The 18,559-nt window shown below is 48.2% G+C and overlaps 1 long non-coding RNA gene across 1 annotated transcript; it reads left to right on the top strand.

The window, feature by feature from the left end:
• Positions 1–8,403: 8,403 nt before the first annotated feature.
• Positions 8,404–18,142, top strand: LOC135309377 (uncharacterized). The gene is made up of 3 exons (XR_010369649.1): positions 8,404–9,780; positions 10,685–10,766; positions 18,026–18,142. It is a non-coding gene; the product is annotated as an uncharacterized LOC135309377 (long non-coding RNA).
• Positions 18,143–18,559: the final 417 nt, after the last annotated feature.

Raw genomic sequence — 18,559 nt, 5'->3', positions numbered from 1 at the left:
TCAAATTAGGCTGCGCTTAAGTGCTCTGCCAAAGAGGAGCGGGGATTGCTCACATTCCAGGAGTTAATCGTGTGCTTAAGGTGCTTTCCTGGATTCGGGTTGGAACAATGGGCAAATAACCATGCTGTGTTTGGGCAGCTTTTTCGGGGAGGGGGGAATAAAATAATGTAAAAAAAAGATTAAAAATTGGGAATAATGGAAGTCCTCTGCTTGTTCGGTTGGTGGCAGAGCTGGCCACCTGAAAGCAGTTCTATCCAACTCTGTCCCGATCCCAGAAAGGGTAGGAAGGATGATGCAGGAGGGAGGGATCCTTCCTGATTTTGTTTTACCTGACTCCCCTCTTAAAGGAGCCCGTCTGCCCAGGCTGGGAGAGCTGGGGGTGCTCACCTGGAGAGAAGAAGGCTCCAGGGGACCTCAGAGCCCCTTCCAGGGCCTAAAGGGGCTCCGGGAGAGCTGGAGAGGGACTGGGGACAAGGGATGGAGGGGCAGGACACAGGGAATGGCCTCCACTGCCAGAGGGCAGGGATGGATGGGATATTGGAAATTAGGAATTGTTCCCTGTGAGGGTGGGCAGGCCCTGGCACAGGGTGCCCAGAGCAGCTGTGGCTGCTCCTGGATCCCTGGCAGTGCCCAAGGCCAGGCTGGACACTGGGGCTTGGAGCAGCCTGGGACAGTGGAATCCAGCCCCTGGTGGAGACAGGGCTCAGATGTAGAGTCCGAGGCCTGCTAACCCTCCTGGATTTTTGGGATGGCTGTGGTGGGTATCACACCCTCTGCCTTATTCCTACCATCACAGCTCTCAACCGCATTTCTCCAAAATGTTTGTCAGTGCCACTCACCAATAAAGTCCTTATTGTCCTTTTTCCCCCTGGTGTAGCAGCTCTTCCATCCACTGAGGGATCCAGATGGAAGGAGGTTCTGATCTTGGCCCCAAAGAGTTAAAATGTCCAGAGGCTATCCTCCAATCCCATGTCTTCATTGTGCCATCATTTGGGAATCTGGCTCCATATCTGCTCCTTCACTCAAGCACTCAGGGAGCTTTGGAGCAGGTAAAACTAAGCCAAATTCCCCCAATCCTCTGTAAGTGTTACTAAAAAATACCCCTAAATTAGGTCCCACATTCCTGTGATCCTCATAGTGCTGAGCAGGGAGGAATAGCTTTTGATAACAGCCCTGGATTTGGTGGTGTGGCGAGATTTATTTCCTGATCTTTTGCCCATCAAACTTTTTCTGATCTTAATTGTCAATCACATCATATGATTTCTCCAGAGGAATGAAAATAGCAGCTATTTGTCTTGAAAATCCCCCCTTTGATGTCAGAATTCCAGGAAATAAAACACCTTTATAGTTATGGGATCCAGACCTGTCCGGCCGGGATGCATTTTCAGCAGGAATTTTGTGTGTTTGTTGACGCGGGCTTTGAGGCGCCTTTCGCGGGGATTCACGGTGGGATTTTCTCTGCACATGAGTTTCTCTCCTAGAACTAAACCAGCCCTTCTGCTCCGTGTCACCTTAGGTGACTGGACTGAGCTCCCAGGGTGCTGGGATCCAGCCTGGACAGATCCAGCCCTTCCTGTTATGCCAAAATTATGGCTTGGACATCCAGAGCTGCTCACACATTGGCTGGAGGAGGGAATTGTCCCAGACCCACCATCCCAGGCCACCCTTGGATCAAGGCTTGGCCATAAAGAGCCTCTTCTCCCAATCCCTGCATGGCAGCATCAATGAATCTCTTCCAGCTGAGCCCTGGACAAGGGAAAACCTCCCTTTTCCCAGCTCCATCCTTTGGATTGATTCTTCATGTCACCAGCTCAGCCAACCATCCTTGCACAGCACATCCACCTCAGCCTGGAGAAGCTATTTCTAAGAAAAGCCAGTTATCCAGTTTTTGGGTTTTTTTGTGAAGATCAGGAAAATGAGGGAAAGGCTAATGAAGAAAATTTTGGTCACTCCAGCCTCATTATTTTCCCATAGTTTTTAAGGAGTTTTGTAGATTTTGGCTGCAGACTGGGGGATTAAATGTCTTCTGTGACTTGGGGGAAGGATTCCTCTTGGTGTTTCTCCTAAAAACTGGTTCCCAAGCACATTGGCTGGGTGGGAGTATGGATGTGCCACAGTCAGGGCACATCTGTGTGTGTGCGTCTGTGTGTGTGTGTGAGTGTGTTTGTGTATAATCCATAACTCCCACTGCTGCCTGCTGACCTTTTCCTTTCTGCAGCCAAGCCTGTGAGCTCCCATAATCCCCTCCGAGGTGTCACTCACCATTTTGAAACTGCTGTTTTCTCTAATTTCCAGTCTTTCTTCATCTCTTCCTCAGACATCTCGCCTTCCACCTGAAACTGGGGGGTTTTTTTCCATGTTTCTCCCCCACAGCTCACTCTAGTGCTGTGTTGTGGCCGACGTGGCTGTGAATCCAATTTTCCCTGTTTTTCCCTCAAGCTCTCACAGCTCCAGCACCTACCCTGAAAAAAACCCCATTATTATTTGCAGGACAAATTCCCCTCCTTGGCTTTGCAGCATGGATCACCTTTCCTCCCTTCCCTCCCCAAATCCCCCTGTGCCTTCTCAGATTTGCAGGATTCTATTTTTTTTTCCTTCCATTCCACCAGCAATTAATCAATCAGCCTGGCAATTTGGGACCAATCTAAAAACAATTATAATCAAAAAAAGAAGTAGCTGAAGGAATCTCCCCCATGATGGAAAACCATCTCCATGTTCAAACCAGGCTAGCAAAAACCACAGGATGCTTTGCGTTGGAAGGGACCTTAAAAATCATCTAATTCCAACCCCCTTGCCATGGGACATCTTCAGGAAGGGGAGGGGTAAGAGAATTGCCCCCCCTTTCCCAAATTTTAGCTTCAAAGCCTGAAAGAGCTGCTCACCAGCTCTACCAGAGGCACCAAGAGAGGAGCATCCATCCCCTGCCCTGCACCTGGCACCTGATGGGGTTGCAAAGCCTCCACCCACACCAGCCAGAGACAGGAGCAGCTTCCAAATCCCAACCCAAATCCCCACACCAGGTACCTCTGCTGCTTCCAGGATGTGCTGGTTCCCACCAACCTCTGGCAGGAGCTACCAAGACATCTGGAATTGTTCCAGGCCAGGTTGGACACTGGGGCTTGGAGCCACCAGGGCGAGTGGAAGGTGTCCCTGCCCATGGCAGGGGGGTGGAATGGGCTTGAAGGTCCCTTCCAACCCAAACTATTCCATGATTCCCTGTTCCTGGCTTGCCCAAGGCTGGCTCTGTGGCAGAGCACAGCACCCCCTGGCAGTGAAGCAGCTCAGGAAAACAGGGACTTCTTTCCCTAAAACATCAGCACTTTATTTTCATGCAGGGCTCTGCTGATTTACATCTCCTGCCAAAAAGATCCCGTTCTCTCCCTCCGGCCAAGCTGGAGATTTGAATGCATGGGAAGGTGATTAATTATTAGTTGAAAGGAAAATGCAAACCCACAACTTGCTTTGTTTTCCTGTGGTGTCTCAGCCTGGGAAAACATTTTTGAGCATGGAAGGGGTATTTGGGTGTCTCCTTCCTGGAGCCAATGCTGGAAAATCCTTCAGCACCTCATGTTGATACAGTTCACACAAATTCAAAGGGACCTTCCCCAAGTGAGCCCTTGGCTTTTTCAGGACCCACCAGATCAGGTAAATTCCAGATAAGATCCCTATCTGGAGAGGGATAATGGTTCAGAACTCAGCTCTCCCATAGGTGTCCGGATAGCTCAGCGTGACACATTTGTCACAAAAATGTGAAAGTTTGATCCTCAAGTTGGGCAACCTTGGTTTTTTTCACTCTCAGGAAACAGTTTTTACTCTGAAGGGAATTTCCCACTCCAATAGCTTGAAACCAGAGGGGGAAAATAACTCCACAAATTTGGAAGGTTTGGGTATGGTGTTGAACTTTGAGTGTGCTGTGCCCCAGAGTTTTGGTCCAGCCCATTGCAGAGGGATGAGCCAAGCACAAGGATGAAGCAGGATGCTCTTGGAAATGAGGGCACTGCAGGTTCAGAGCTTGAGGCCAGGCATGAAGCTGAAACACAGAACATAACAACCACTTGAACCTAAAAGAGTGAAGAGATTAAATGCTGCGCTTGCAGCTGCACAAGGAGCGATGCCAGCATTTGAAATCTGGGAATAATTGATCCAGGTCTCCAGAATCATTGTAACTGGATGAGTGGAGTGGAGAGGAGGAGGAGGGAGGCTGGGATTGAGAGATTGCTGTTAAAAATGCTAATCAGCAAGCTTTGAACAGCTGGAGGATGCTCCTGGCCTGCCCTTCTCTGCCACCAGAGCTGGCATGAGCTGGACACCTGTGGCCAGCCAGGATGATGCCAGAGCAACCAAGGATGCATCTGACAAAGCTTTACAAAAATTTAACACTTCCCAACAGTCAATCAACCTTCCAGTGGCTGTGGTGGGAAAAGCACCTAAATTAGGCAAAGTGCAAAAGCATGGGAAACAGGAGAGCAGAGTTTCCAGCAGAGACCTGGTCCCAAAAAGGGGTGAAGCTGTGTCCTCCTCAGCAGGACACCCTCTCCAACCCCTTGGAGGCTGGCAAACAGCTGATGGAGAGGAGGCTTCACACCAGAGTAGCAGGAAAACAGGTCGTGGATTGAGAAATATTGAAGAAATACTTATTTTTTGTCTCCTTCAGGAAGCATTGCCTGCTTGTTCTTAACAGATTTGCTGAAAATGAAACTGTTTTCCATGAAAGATTTTTAAAGAGGGGCTCTGGACACCTGGCATTTACTGCTTCCAAACTGCTGAGATGTTCTATTTTTAATTTAAAATTTGATCTAAAAATTAATTTTTTAAAATAATTCTTCCTTGGTGTCTTTAGAATGTGAGATAATTTTATTTTTACTGGAGGAGATGTTTAAAAAAATTAGATGAAGCAACAGAATTGATCTGAAAGAGGCTTTTTTCCCCCCTGTAGATTTCAGCTGGTAGTTTGGGTCAAATTTGAATTCAACTTGACATTGATACCACATCAGAATACGATTTTTTTTTGCTGTTGATTTATTCTCAAAAATAGCATCAGAGGCTGGAAGGCTGTTTTCTGTTCAGTCTTTTCTGAGGCCTAGCAATCATTTCCATCACAGCCTCCCATAAATCCACAAATCTGACATTAATCTTTAAACTTTTTCACAGATTAGCATTTATGAACCCTCAGCAAAGAGCCCCTGGGCTTGGACAGGAACAATTCAGTCTGTTAGTTGAACACCCTGTTGAGCTGCATCTCGTGGTACCTTTTCCATCATTTTGGTTGGGGTTTTGGAGAACATCTCAGTTTAATTTGGCTTGGGAACCCCTCACACACATGAGCTCTACAGGGGACATATGGTTTGCTGCACATTCAGTTCCTTGGTAGTTTTGCAAGAAATCTTTGGCAAATGAATCCCAGAGCTTTCCTCTCCTTGGTCTGGAATCTGAGAGTAGATTTTCAGAAAAGTGAACCTCTTCTTGTGCAGTGAGATCTGACTCAAACTCATCCACCTGACTTTGGCTCCAAGCTGGTCAAGAATCCATTTTGTTTCATTGGGATGTCCTTGAACTGGTATTTCTCCCCAGAAACAATCTCTCTGATAGGCAGGGTCCTGAGGGGAAATTTGATCCAACATGGATTCTGTCAGATCATCTGTCGAGGAACACATGCTTTTATTGAGTTTTCAGCTTGGGAGTTCAAATTTGGCCACTGGGAGAGCTCTCTGATCCTGATGATTCCTTGATGAAGCTCATGAGCAAGGGAGACAGCCTTGGCTGGAAGGTGGTGGGAGACACATCTTGTCCCCAGGATGGGGCAGGAGCTCCCTTGGAAGCGTGGGGGCTGAAAGGAGGTGGATACATGGTGCTTCTCCTTGGTGGCAGTAAATTTTCCTGCCCTGGGTGGAAAAGCTGTTGCTGTGGGATTTGGGAGCAGGGGAGCACTTTGGCACAGCTGTAGGGTGCAATGGAGGTGGTGCAGTGCAGGATGGACTGTCATTTAATATGAACCTGTGTCCCTGAGTAGAGCCAGGGTAACGCTTCCCAAAATTAAGCTGGTTTCCACTCCCAAATGAAGCCATTATTCCCCAGCCAGGAGCTGCCTCCATCCCTCTGCAGAGTGTTGACAATCAGAGCTCAGGAACGGATGAGGAGACCCAAATGAAACAACAAACTCCCTCAGGAGGGCCCAGGCGAGTTCCTTGTGAGCTGGATCCCAACATGTCCCAGATTTATCTTGGATAATCACAGTGAGCAGTGGAAGTGAGCCCGGCCAAGGCCCAGCGCTGAGCATCACGCTCGGAACAGCAACACGGGCCTGCCCTAAACCTCCTGTGTTCAGGCAGGCTGGGACTGAAAACATGCCGGTTTATCCCACTTATGGGCAAGGAAAATGAGGCATTAACAAATCTAATTGAAGGTGTCCCTGCTTGTGGCTTCATGAGCTTTAAAAGTCACTTCCAACCCAAACCGTTCCATGGCAGAAAAAGAGTTGGTGCTTCTCCTTCCACGTCGCCTTTTAGGCTTGGAAATTCAGAGCAAAGCTTCAAGTGTGATGTGTATAAAGCTGCTGCTCGGGGAAGGGATGGATTCAGCATGTGCTGGGCTGTGCTGGCCAGGCAGGGGTGTCAGCACAGCTCCCTCCCAACATCCATGAGCTCATCCAGCTCCGGACAAACGGCACTGGGAGACACCAGCCAAGCCAGGCCGAGGAGATGGAGTGGAAAAGCAGGAGAAGGGAGTGGGGAGGGGGATATGAGGTCATCTGCACCGACAGTGTGTCAGGTACTCACATCAGAGCAGAGAGCAGAGCCCTTGGTGTTGTGGAATGATCTTCCAGAGGGGAACCAGGCTTGTCCTCCCACTTACGGCATTGGAACAGCAGCATCTGGCCTGGAGCCTTCCAGGGGACAAATCCTTCTCTGCTGCAACCCCAGGGTCTCACCAGGCATGAATTTACTTGTGAGAAACTAAGGCAATGACAGGGGCTAAAAAATTTTCTGTCCTGCTTGGAAAAACCCTAAAATCCCAAATTTTTCTGTAGAGCAGCCATGTAACTGAGCAGTAGAGACCCCCACACCTTTAACTTCCCCATACACCAGTGCTCTGCATAAAAACAAGGGATTTGCTTTGTTTTGTTGTGGTTTTTTTCCCCACAATTAGGAAAACACGAAGCTGATGTTTCCTTTCCCTTTTCCGGTTTATTTCCTCAGCAGCCAAGCCACAAGAGCAGAGCAGAGGCACTCATTGGGCAGGTGAGGTTGGAAGAACATCCACACAATTTAACAGCTCCCCACTTGAAGTCCAATAAAACCTAAGGGGAAGGGGAAGGAAGAATATTCTGTTTTTTAAAGACACGTGGTGAGTTTCAGCAGCCACCTTTACTGAGCTTTCCATAGCTTGTTTCCAATTACTGTGAGGTGTCCAGAAGCTATGGAAAAGCAGCACTGATCTCCTGTGAGAGCTGTCATTATCCACCGAGCAGCATTTTGCTGGGTGCAGAGGAATTACACTGGAGGAAAAAAAACCCTGGACCAAACCAGCATTCAGTGCCACCCATCCCTTTTCCAGATCACCTGGAAGCACAGCACAGGTGGGTGGAGCAGAATAGAGCATCCAGCTCCTGGGAAGGGTCTGAATTTGCCCAGGGCAATAGGGATTACTCCCAGGGCTGCCTGCCTGACCCCTCAGCACCAGCTACTGTGCCGAGATGCTGCCTGAATGCTGACATTTTAACAGCACGGTCCCTTCCCGGCACATGATCCGGCGTGAGGGAATAACAGGATGTATTAATGTCATTCCAGATAACAATATTCCTCTCAGAGCAGGCTTCTGGCACCACATGTCCCCCTGCGAGAGAACTTTATCCCTATCGCTCCAGCACTAGCTCCCAGTTGAAAGGAATCCATTTGGGCCATTAAAATGACTAGTGAAATGTGGGATAGTTAGCGAGTAATTAGGACCACATTTCATTCCCCTGCCTGCCCGGAGCTCTGCACCGTGGTCTCAGCTCACCTTCAGCTTTGCCTTTTGCACACCAACACCAGCACAAATTTTTTTTTTTTTTTTTTTTTGGGATCATGCTTCCCCTCTACAGGCCTCCTCTCCTTGCCACCTACGGCATCTATTTTGTGTGTAAAAAAGAAATGAAAGGAGCTGAGTTTGAAGGGGCACCAGAGAAGGTTTCCCCGTTTTCCATCCCCCGTGCCACCCACCAGCACTCTGCCCCCACCACCTATGGGATAACAACCTCTGCAAGGATTATCCAGGACTCATTTCTTGCAAAATCCTGCTGATGGCTCTCCGTGAGCTGGGAATGACCACAGAATTTGGAAAACGCTGCTGGTTTTGGGATGCAGCTTGGGCCAGCCCGGCCTGGGCTGCATTCCCAAGCCCTCTGCTCCAGGCTGTGCTGGAAAACACAGCGTGTTGGACACCAGTGGGACTGGGATGCCACTGCCATCGTGTTTAATGGGGGAGAATATCCCTCCTCACCCCTTTGGTGCCCCTGAGGGAGGGTCCTGGGCTGGAGTTCTCACCCAGAGTTCCTCTCAGCCCTTGCATGTTAAAGGGACTTTTCCCTCCCTTTTTGTACTCATGGATCTGCTCTTCCAGGCCCAGAAGACCACAGGCAGCAGGAGCCAGCATTTCTGCTCTGGAGAGGAGCCCATGGATGTTAGTGATGCCTCTGGTGAACATGGACATACAGGGGCCTCATGGACACAGGTGCAGGCCTTTGCTCCTGGGCATTCCTCAGGGATCATCCTTAGGGCTGAGAAAGGCCCTACTTCCCAGTCAGTGCTTCCTGAGGAAGGGCTTTGAGCCCTCCCATAGTGAATCCTGCAACTCTAGAGCCAACCTCATCATCCAGACCCTGCCATGGATGTTGTTCCTCCATCTCATCCTTCCTCTGGCTCTTGGGTCCACAAGAAATCCCTCAAGGAATCTTGTGGATGGATCCTTGAGATGAGTCCACAAGAAAACCCTCAAGGAATCTTGTGGATCCTTGAGATGAGTCCACAAGAAAATCCTCAAGGAATCTTGTGGATCCTTGAGATTGGATCCACAAGAAATCCCTCAAGGAATCTTGTGGATCCCTGAGATTGGATTCCTGAGGGTTTTGTGACCCCATCTTTCCCTCAGCGCAACAGAAACCCACACTGAGGTCTTTCATCCTTGTCTTTCCTATTCTTAACTCTGGAATACCTCTGAGCCTCCACACAGGACGATTTCTGGGCAGAGGACTCAGAGGGATGTGCTCCTCACCACCGTTCCCTTTCTCCCTCCTGGCCCTGAAGCATCGATTCCTTATGGACACCAGATGAGGACACCAAGTCCCAGGAGCACCTGGCTGAAGCCACAGAGCAATCAGCTGGGAATGAGTCATGCTAGCAGCCCAATCCCAGGAATCCTGGCCAGATCCTTCTGCACAAGACAGAAATAGATTGTAATTGACAGATGACAGGCTCTGGCCAAGTCCTGGTGCTTGAGAGGGGGGATGCAGGGATAAGGGCTATTATTGTCCCTGCTATTTTTTATTTGGGAAGTGCTCCTACTGCCTCAAGTGCTCTCGGGATTGCCGGCAAGAGCCTTCCTGTCCTTAGCACACAGGATTTCTGGGATCCAAGGGCGTGACTGGAGATGAGCTACGAGCTGTGGGATGGATGTGCTAACAACCTTTGGCAGGAAGGAGAGGACTGGACCAGCACTTCATCTCGGCCGGAGACATTCCAGGAGTGGCTGCGAAGTGAGAGTTGGACAATGCAGCGGAAACTGGGGTGAAACATCTCACAAAGGGTAAATATTGGGAACATCTGCAGTGTCAGATGCAGGTCTCCAGGCGCACCTACCTGGAGGGCCAGGTAGGTGCAGCTGGAGCCTCCCTGGAAGGCAGGGAAAGCTGTCCCAGGCTGCAGAAATGTGAGCAGCTGGGGAAGGATGGGACAGCTCATCCTGTGACCTTCTGCTCTGTGGTCATCAGGCATGGGGAGCTGGGTGCTGCCCTCTAAATCCCTGCTCTGGAAGTTGTGTTGTCTGGCAGGAATCTGGGCTTCCCACTGCCGAAAACATGGAAAATATGACCCCAGCACAACCTAAAAATGAACAACGCAGGAGATATTTTTAGGAATCGCATAATCTGGGTTTTCACCCAAGTCTTGGGTTTGGAGAGAGTCTCCATGGGGAGGAGGACAGATAAGGGGCCTTCCCAGCTCCTGGGATGAGCCCTGGTACCTCCTGGCTCCTCAGCAGTGGTGGTGACATGTCTAGACACTCTGGGAAGCATTCAATCAGGACAAGGAGGAATGGGTCCCGCTGTTAGGAACAATGCAAGAGGAACAAAACAGCCCCATTTTATTCCCTGCAGCTGTCTTTTTAAAGGACTATTAGGTCATTGAAAGTTTTAGTTACAGCAAAAAATAACTCAAAAAAAAACCTAAAAAAACCCCCCAAAAAACAAAAAAAAAAAACAAAAAAAAAATCCCAGAAAAAAAATTGGAAATGAAGCTGTATATATTTTTGGGAAATTGCTTTTTTTATTTTAATAGGTTTCCCTTTCAACTCTCTTCCAGCTGATTTTTTTTTTCCTTCTTTGAGCCCTATGATTATTAATGGCTGTAGCACTAATGTGCTTGGAAAAGCTCATTGGAGACCACGTTTTTTGGATTATAAAATATCTGAAAGATATTTTTCTTTTCTTCAGCCAACTATCGCCCAGCTTTCCCAAGCACACATTATTCCATGCCACAGCATTGGATATATTGGAGCCCAACTTGGCTTTGAAGGTAAGTGGGAAAAGCCTGTTGCAATGGGGTAATTGCTCCTACCACGGAGCATTCCCAATGTCCATGTCTGGTCCTGGAGGACTCACTCCCACTCACTGAGGGTTTTCCGGTGTTACTAAACAACCCAAACTGGTTTGGGTTTTTTTTGTAATTTGCAAGTGGAATCCAGGAGTTCTGGAAAGAGCCGCGGACAGACATGGATGTGGTTTGTCTGTGTTGTGGTGGCAGAGATTTCCTGACTTTGCAGGAGCCCCGTGGGGTTCCCAGCACGGGCAGAGGGGTCAGCCAGGCCCTCCCGGCCGGAGGGACGCGGGGGTGGTTCCACACCACGGAGCTCCAACGAGGGAAGCCACAACCAACACAGACTCAAACCACCAGGGCAGCGATGGAGTGGTTGATGAACACCCAAATTAGACATCCTCTTGGAACCCTGGCTGCTGGGAATTTTAGACTTTCTGTGCTGACAGGCACTGACCCCCAAGAGGACACTGCATTTGACCTGAGGCATGGAGAAGGCTTCCAAAATTGAATAATAGAACTAAAATGATGGGTGTGGAGTTTGAATAGAAGTGTGTAATATCACACAGGGTGGGAAATTAGAGTTTAAGGTTTTAGAATATAGTAACATTTATACAGCAAGATGGAGGTTTTAGGCTGGAGGCTGCTCCTTCTTCTTCACATTCTTCTCCATGGGTTTGGGTAGTTTTGTGTAATTAAATAAAAAGTCCCCATTGCAGGCCATCAATTGTGGTTGGTTATTGGGTTAAAATTGAAAATTTTCTTAATTTCTTAACTGGACAGTTTATTCTTAAAAGGCCTTGTACAGAGATAGATTTTTAGTTTGTAGTTCATTGGAGTTGAGTGCTGTAGAACTCACGATTTGTGAGACTGTAACAGAGATAAGAACTAATAAACATCTGAGTCCCAACAAGAAATTCCATCTCACACATTTAATCACAACCCTGGCAAAAATGAGTTAAGATGCCACAACATCCCTCTGCTTCCCTGAGGTTATATTCTAGCCCAGGAGTTCCTGCCTGGAATATCCAGCTCCAGCTCCATGCTCAGTGGAGGTGTTCCCTGTGGCATTCACATTCTCAGAAAAATCCCTTTGCCCAGGATTTTTCTCCTGGTAAGCTGAGAAGCCTCAGAGAATAAGGAAAACAATTCTTATCTCATTTGCTTCTCCTGTGTTGTGCTCATGTGGAATGTGTTTGGGGATTGTTTACCCACAGGTGATTGTTCCATTGGATTCTGCTGTGAGTTGTTTTCATTCTTTGGCCAATCAGGGCCAAGCTGTGTCAGAACTCTGGAGAGAGTCACGAGTTTCCATTGTTATATTTTTAACCTTCTGTAAGTATCCTTTTTGTATTCTTTGGTATAGTATAGTATGGTATAGTATTCTTTAATATAATATAGTATTATAAAGTAATAAATTAGCCTTCTGAGAACATGGAGTCAGATGCATCATTTCTTCCTTCCACAAGGGTCCCGTGAATACAACAGTTCCCTGTGCCTCCAGACCAGGAGATTCACACCTGAGCACACTGCAGGTCAATGTTATCCAACAGCACTGCCTCAATTTTCATCAAAGAAAACTCAAACCACCCATGCTGGGACACCCTCTGTGCTAACAATGATCCAGAGGCAGATTCCCATTGTTACAGCTGTCAAGAGGAGATGCCCGGGAAATGAGCTCAATAAACAGAGAGAGAATGAACGAAGGCAGCTGTTTCCTGGCAGAGCTCGTGGTTTTTAGCAAGCTCCCACCTCAGAGCCAAACCCTGGGGAGCTGTGGATGTGCTGTGGCCTCTGCCAGTGCCTACCTGAGTGGCTCCTCCTATGTCAGTGCGCCAGCCTGCTGCCAGTGGAGGAGGGGATGTGGATTTCCCATGCTGGCCTCAGCAGCTGTGGCCAGACCATGCCTCCCAGATGTCTTTCAGGGTGTGACAATCAGCACCTGCACGTGCCCAGGGGTCTGTGGGAACAGCATTCCAGGAACTGCTCTCAAGGTCCTGCTCAAGCAAAGGGAACCAGGAGTTGCCCTGTTTGAGCTCCAGCTCTGCCACTTGCAATTTATCATCACCCCTCAACTTGACAGAGCGAGAATTCCATAGGGATTTTGATGCAAAACAGTGAAATCAAAGTTTTCTTCCCAAATCAAAAGCAGAATTTTCAGCTTTGTACTAAGACTGCTCCTGTTTAAAATGCTGAAAACATGGTGGATGAGCAGAAACAGCAATATCAGAGTGTTTGGAGTGTTGTTCTCTTCCATAAATCTATTTAGCACCCATCAGCTTCCTCTTGGAAGGAGATTGGAGAAGTCTGGGAGTCCTTCACGAGGAGAGGAAGGGGACAGAGCAGCAGTGGTTGGTGATTCCTTGACTTTCTGATGACCCTTTCTCACAGTGGACAGGTCCAAGGACAAGGTAATCCCCCCCCAGCTCCACACAGACACCAAATCCATGGCACTGAAACCTATGGAGAGCAGGGATAGGCAGACCTAGGGAATAAGTGCAGGTTCATCTCCCAGGGGTTTCTCATAATGACTGTTTAACCAATATTTCCCGTCTATCTCCCATTTTCTCGTGACCCTGCTAAGTTCAGCCCTCCACTAAAAATAACCTCTGTCTTTTATTGCTGGGAAAGGATCCCAGCCTTCACAGAAACAGGGTTTCTAATCTTCACAGAGGCAGATGCTGGAATACCCCAAAAGCTCAGAAACTGGCAGGAAAAATTAATGAGACTTTCCCACTTATTGTTTAAAAAAAGTCTCCTGTGAGTTTATAGCAGCTGCAGATCCAGAGGCCTTTTTCACTCTCCAAATAAATTGTATTTTCCATGGCTTTGGGTTGGCTGTGCTGTGGTATGAACTTCAGGAACCGGAATTGATGAGATCTTTAGCAGATATATCCAAAAGGAGTGGGCAGAGACCCCAGCCCTGCTCCATGTGCTCTGGTTTGGGTTGTTTAAAACACACAAATCTCCTGAGTTCCAAGTTAAAGCAAAGGAATGGAGCTGTGGCTTCTCCCAGAGCTGCCCCTCATGAGCTCCTCAGCCTGCAGACATCATTAGGAGAGGGCAATTAGCATCCTGCTGCCCAGGGGAGAAGTGGAAGCCATCCAGGCCTTGGCAACCAGTTCCTGGGATTTCTTATAGGATCTCTGGCACAGCAAACCCTCAGCCAGAACACCCCTGGAGAGGCTCAGAACAAAGCAGCCCTTTTCCAGAATTGGGAATTTGGGGAGGCATTTCATCCATCGAGGTCTCCCCTTCCTCCACAACTTGGTGTGTTTTGTCAGTGGGGGAAAAAAAGGGAATACCACCAAATTCCAGCTGCAGAGCAAGGACACAGCACGACAGCTTGGGGTCAGTCCTCGGTTTTACTGGGAAATTCCAGGAGGGAAATCCCAACTATTTCCCAACTATTGAGAACGACTGGTGGTGACTGTTGCACAGGGCATGAGGCCAGATAGGCTGTGGGGTCAGAGGTCTTCAAAAGTGTTTCCTTGGACTTCTGCTTCCAAGGCCAGCAAGACTGGGGTAACTCCACCCTTTGGAAGAACATTTTGGGAATAGTCTTTTCCCTCGGATGTTTAAGGGAGGAAGAAGCCAGAAGGAACCAGGAACAGAAAGGATCAGTCCATGAGGAGCATGGGAAAAGCCAAGGGTGGAACTGGGTCTTGCCAAACCTCATCCCAGATATTTAACAGCAAACCTCTTCTTCCACTCATCATTCCAGCTCCTGGAACTGCCAGGTTTCCTTCCTTCCTTCCTTCCTTCCTTCCTTCCTTCCTTCCTTCCTTCCTTCCTTCCTTCCTTCCTTCCTTCCTTCCTTCCTTCCTTCCTTCCTTCCTTCCTTCCTTCCTTCCTTCCTTCCTTCCTTCCTTCCTTCCTTCCTTCCTTCCTTCCTTCCTTCCTTCCTTCCTTCCTTCCTTCCTTCCTTCCTTCCTTCCTTCCTTCCTTCCTTCCTTCCTTCCTTCCTTCCTTCCTTCCTTCCTTCCTTCCTTCCTTCCTTCCTTCCTTCCTTCCTTCCTTCCTTCCTTCCTTCCTTCCTTCCTTCCTTCCTTCCTTCCTTCCTTCCTTCCTTCCTTCCTTCCTTCCTTCCTTCCTTCCTTCCTTCCTTCCTTCCTTCCTTCCTTCCTTCCTTCCTTCCTTCCATCCTGTCCTTCCTGGAGTCCGTCCTGGAGTCCTTCCTTCCTTCCTGGAGTCCTTCCTTCCCACAGAGAGGTTAACAGGGAGAAGCTATTTTTAGGGCTGAAGGAGTTGGATCATCCTCTGTTATGGCAACGGATCCTGTTATTCCTTGTTTCCCCTGGTCTTTTGAATGCATCAGAGTCATCGGGGCTCCCATCCAGCTCACAGTAAACACACCAAAACCTCTGGATTTGGGGAATTCTTTGTTGCACGACTGCTAGGAACATTACAGGAAGAGAGGAAAGGCCCGTCAAGGAGTCTCAGAAGGAAGGAGGGGAACTCCAGCCTGAGGAGAAACCTCTGGAGAAGCCACACCTGAGACCTGGAGCAGGGAGGGCAGAGCAGATGGCACCTGGAGGTTCCTTCCAGCCTGTGGGCTGAACATCAGGACCTAACAGCTCACCCAGCCCGGAGTGTGGGGCTCCAAAACGATGAAATGCTGCCTGGTTTGGGTCCAGAGCAATAAATCTTCCCTCACAGAGGTTACTCTGCACTTGGAGCAGGTTTGCAGGAGCGTTTGCCAAGGTTCAGACAAGAGCAAATGCTCAGACCAGGTTTGCTGTGTCTTTGGGGGGTTTATTGCAGAGTCCATGAGCGTGGACAGGACATCTCCCACCTGCTGTGGGACAGCAATTCCTGCATTTCTCCCAGAAAATTAATGAAGTAAAAAATCCAGGGGAGATGCATATCTGCAGTTCCTTCTCTGACACCCATGCCAGCACAGAAGCTCTGTGAATTCACACAGAAAGAATATCAGGGATCCTCCTGCAAGAAAATCATATTTTCCACTCTGCAATTGCACTGAACCTTGCAGGAGCTGCAGAAGTGGCCAGGGATCCTGGATGAAACAAGGCCACATTCCCCAGTCTGTCCCAGTAAAACCTCATGACTCCCTATTTTGTTATTTTATTTTGCTTTAGCCAGCATCATTTGTAGCATTTGGACTGCAAAAAAAAAAAAAAAAAAAAAAAATCCCAAAATCCCAGGAGAATGCTGCTTTTGATAACAGATTGGGTTTCAGCACTTTTAGGATAAGGTAATACCATTTCAAAACACAGCAGTTTAGGGGGTTTTTCCCTAAGAAATGTGAACAGAAAAACAAGACAACCTGCTCTGTTTGATCTGTGCTTTAAATTTTACTGAGGAAAACAGAACCATTCTGGAGAAAGCAACCAGAGAAATTTGGAGGGAGCTGGCCAACAAACAGGAAAAAAAAACAACCCAGTAGTGATCACTGAGCTCTTCAGCATGAAAACATCAGCAACTGATGGCTCAACCCAGCTCTTCTTTGTCTTTCTATCTCAGCCACAGACTTCAGCTGGAGTTAAGGAAGGCTGGGACAACTTGAAATTCCAAATGAGGCTCCAGGACACTTGTTGAGTAAAAAACCCCAATATTTTCTATAGATATGTTTGAACTGATGTGACATAAAGATGATTTGAAATGCTGGAAACCTGAACAGGAGCTGAAACTATTGCAAAATACTTATTTTCAGGTCTTTGTGTTAAATCAATTACCCTGTGTGCTTTGCTGAAGGCTGGCAGCAGGGAGGGGCTCGAGACAAGGATCTCCAGAGAGTTTCTCTTTTTCTCATTCTCCTTCCTGTAGCTCTGGAGAGGAACTATGGATTATCAGGGCTGCTCTCAACCTCCCTGCTCTTTGGAATGTGCAGCCATGCCCTTGGATCAACACCATTCCCATGGGCCTGGCCAGCACAAAAGTTGCTCTTTGCCTCCTGGGCATGGAGGTCCTCCCAAGAGCAGATCCACAATAAAGGAGAAGGGATGGAGCTGCACTTTCCCTAAGCAAAGCTGAAGCATATTCTGAATGGATTTGAAACCCATCCAATCAAAAGAATGAAATATTCCCCCTATCAGCTTAAACTGACCAAAATGAAGTGTTTCATTTCAGGTTTGTCTCCCCTCAACCTATCAAAATAAAATAGGGAGAAGAAAAAAAGACATAAAAGAAGAACACTGGAAGTTTTCAGCACATTTCTTCCCCATGGGAAACAGCAACTCTGTGAAGTGGCAAGTTTCCTAGGAAAAATCTGTCTCATCAGCACTTCTCCACTGTGTACAATCTCCAAAAAGCCCATTGCTCTGATCTGGGGGCTTCCTGGGATTTATGGCTCTTGTATCTGTCCCTAAATCAAGCTCCCTGCTCAGAGGGTGTTTTCCAAAAAAAACAGCACAGGGAGCAACATGATGGATGGACACCCTTGGGCATCATGAGGCTGAGATCTTGCCATGCCTAAACCAGGATTGGAGCAGATACTGAACCATCCCATCCCATCCCATCCCATCCCATCCCATCCCATCCCATCCCATCCCATCCCATCCCATCCCATCCCATTCCATCCCATCCCATCCCATCCCATCCCACCCTTGCATTTCTGCAAAACCCCTTGTATGTGCAGACATCCATCACAGGTGCATTTCTGTGAGTGAGTGTGTAAAATCCCATCATTTACAGCCAGGAAAAGCCCCCATTTTTATGGAATAGTGCTGCCTAGCAGGTGAGATTCCATGAAGCACTGGGATTTTCCCTACAGGCTGAGTGCTGAAGTGCAGCCCTCTGAGCCAAGCCAGGCGTGGCAGCTGCACAAGGGGGATCCCGGAAAAGAGGAGGAAAACCTGAGGTGTTTTCCTGTGTCCTGGCTGCCCAGTTCAGCTTGCAGCACCCCCTCAGTGCCTCTCCCATCCCTGCTGGGGCTGCGGAGCAGCGGGCAGTCATCAGCCCCGTGCTCTCTGCAGCGAGCTGAGAGGTTAAATCAGATTTTCAGGGTCTGTTTTCTGGGGGAATTGCTGAACTCCTTCACCAGCAGCTCCAAGGGGTGCTGCAGGGAAAGACAAGCAGGGAGGAGGAGGTGAGAGAGGCAGTCAGTCAGCACTCACCCACCGAGGCATCTTTCCTCCCCCTGACAAAGGGAAACAACCCTGCCCAGGCCTTTCCCTGGTGCTCCAGCTTGCCAGGGGTTGTGCAATGGGATGTCAGGCAGGCTCGGGGAGCACAGAGTGCCAGCAGGGTGTAATGCAAGCCTCCTGTTTATTTCTGAGCAGGAACCCAAGCAGATCCAGCCGTGACCACTTGGGGAGCTGAATCAAATCCACCAGCTGAAAACCTCTTGCTGTTGTTTCTCCTCCTAAAGAACCTGGACAAAATGTTTTTAATAAAACACTCCTTCCTTCCTTTCGTTCCTTCCTTTTTTTTTCCTTCTTTTAATACATATATATATCAAAGTTCAAATAAATCGTTACCATAATCAGAAGAATGCAGAGAACTGTAAAAGTTTAGAAGGGGTCACTCGTGAGCGGCCCCGACTCCATAAAGTGCAGTTTGATGTCCTGTACTTTATGGCTGTACAAAGCCCAGCTCTTCTGCCCTGAGATTGGCTGTTAATGTTGTAATGATGTTTAACTGCTGACAAATGAATCACAGGTGGGAAGACAAGGACTCCTTAAGTAAAAAAACCTGTTACTTTTATTTGGTTGCTTTTTTGTTTTGTTGTTTCAGTGTTTCTCTTTAGTTCCCTCAAGCAAACAGATTGGGGAACATCCCAGCCTGTTAAGTAATATCTGTTTGTAAAAAACACC

This window comes from Passer domesticus, chromosome 10, assembly GCF_036417665.1.
Source record: "Passer domesticus isolate bPasDom1 chromosome 10, bPasDom1.hap1, whole genome shotgun sequence".
Classification (NCBI taxonomy): Eukaryota; Metazoa; Chordata; class Aves; order Passeriformes; family Passeridae; genus Passer; species Passer domesticus.
The sequence above is the reverse complement of the archived record's forward strand: the minus strand, read 5'-3'. Positions and strand labels throughout refer to the sequence as shown.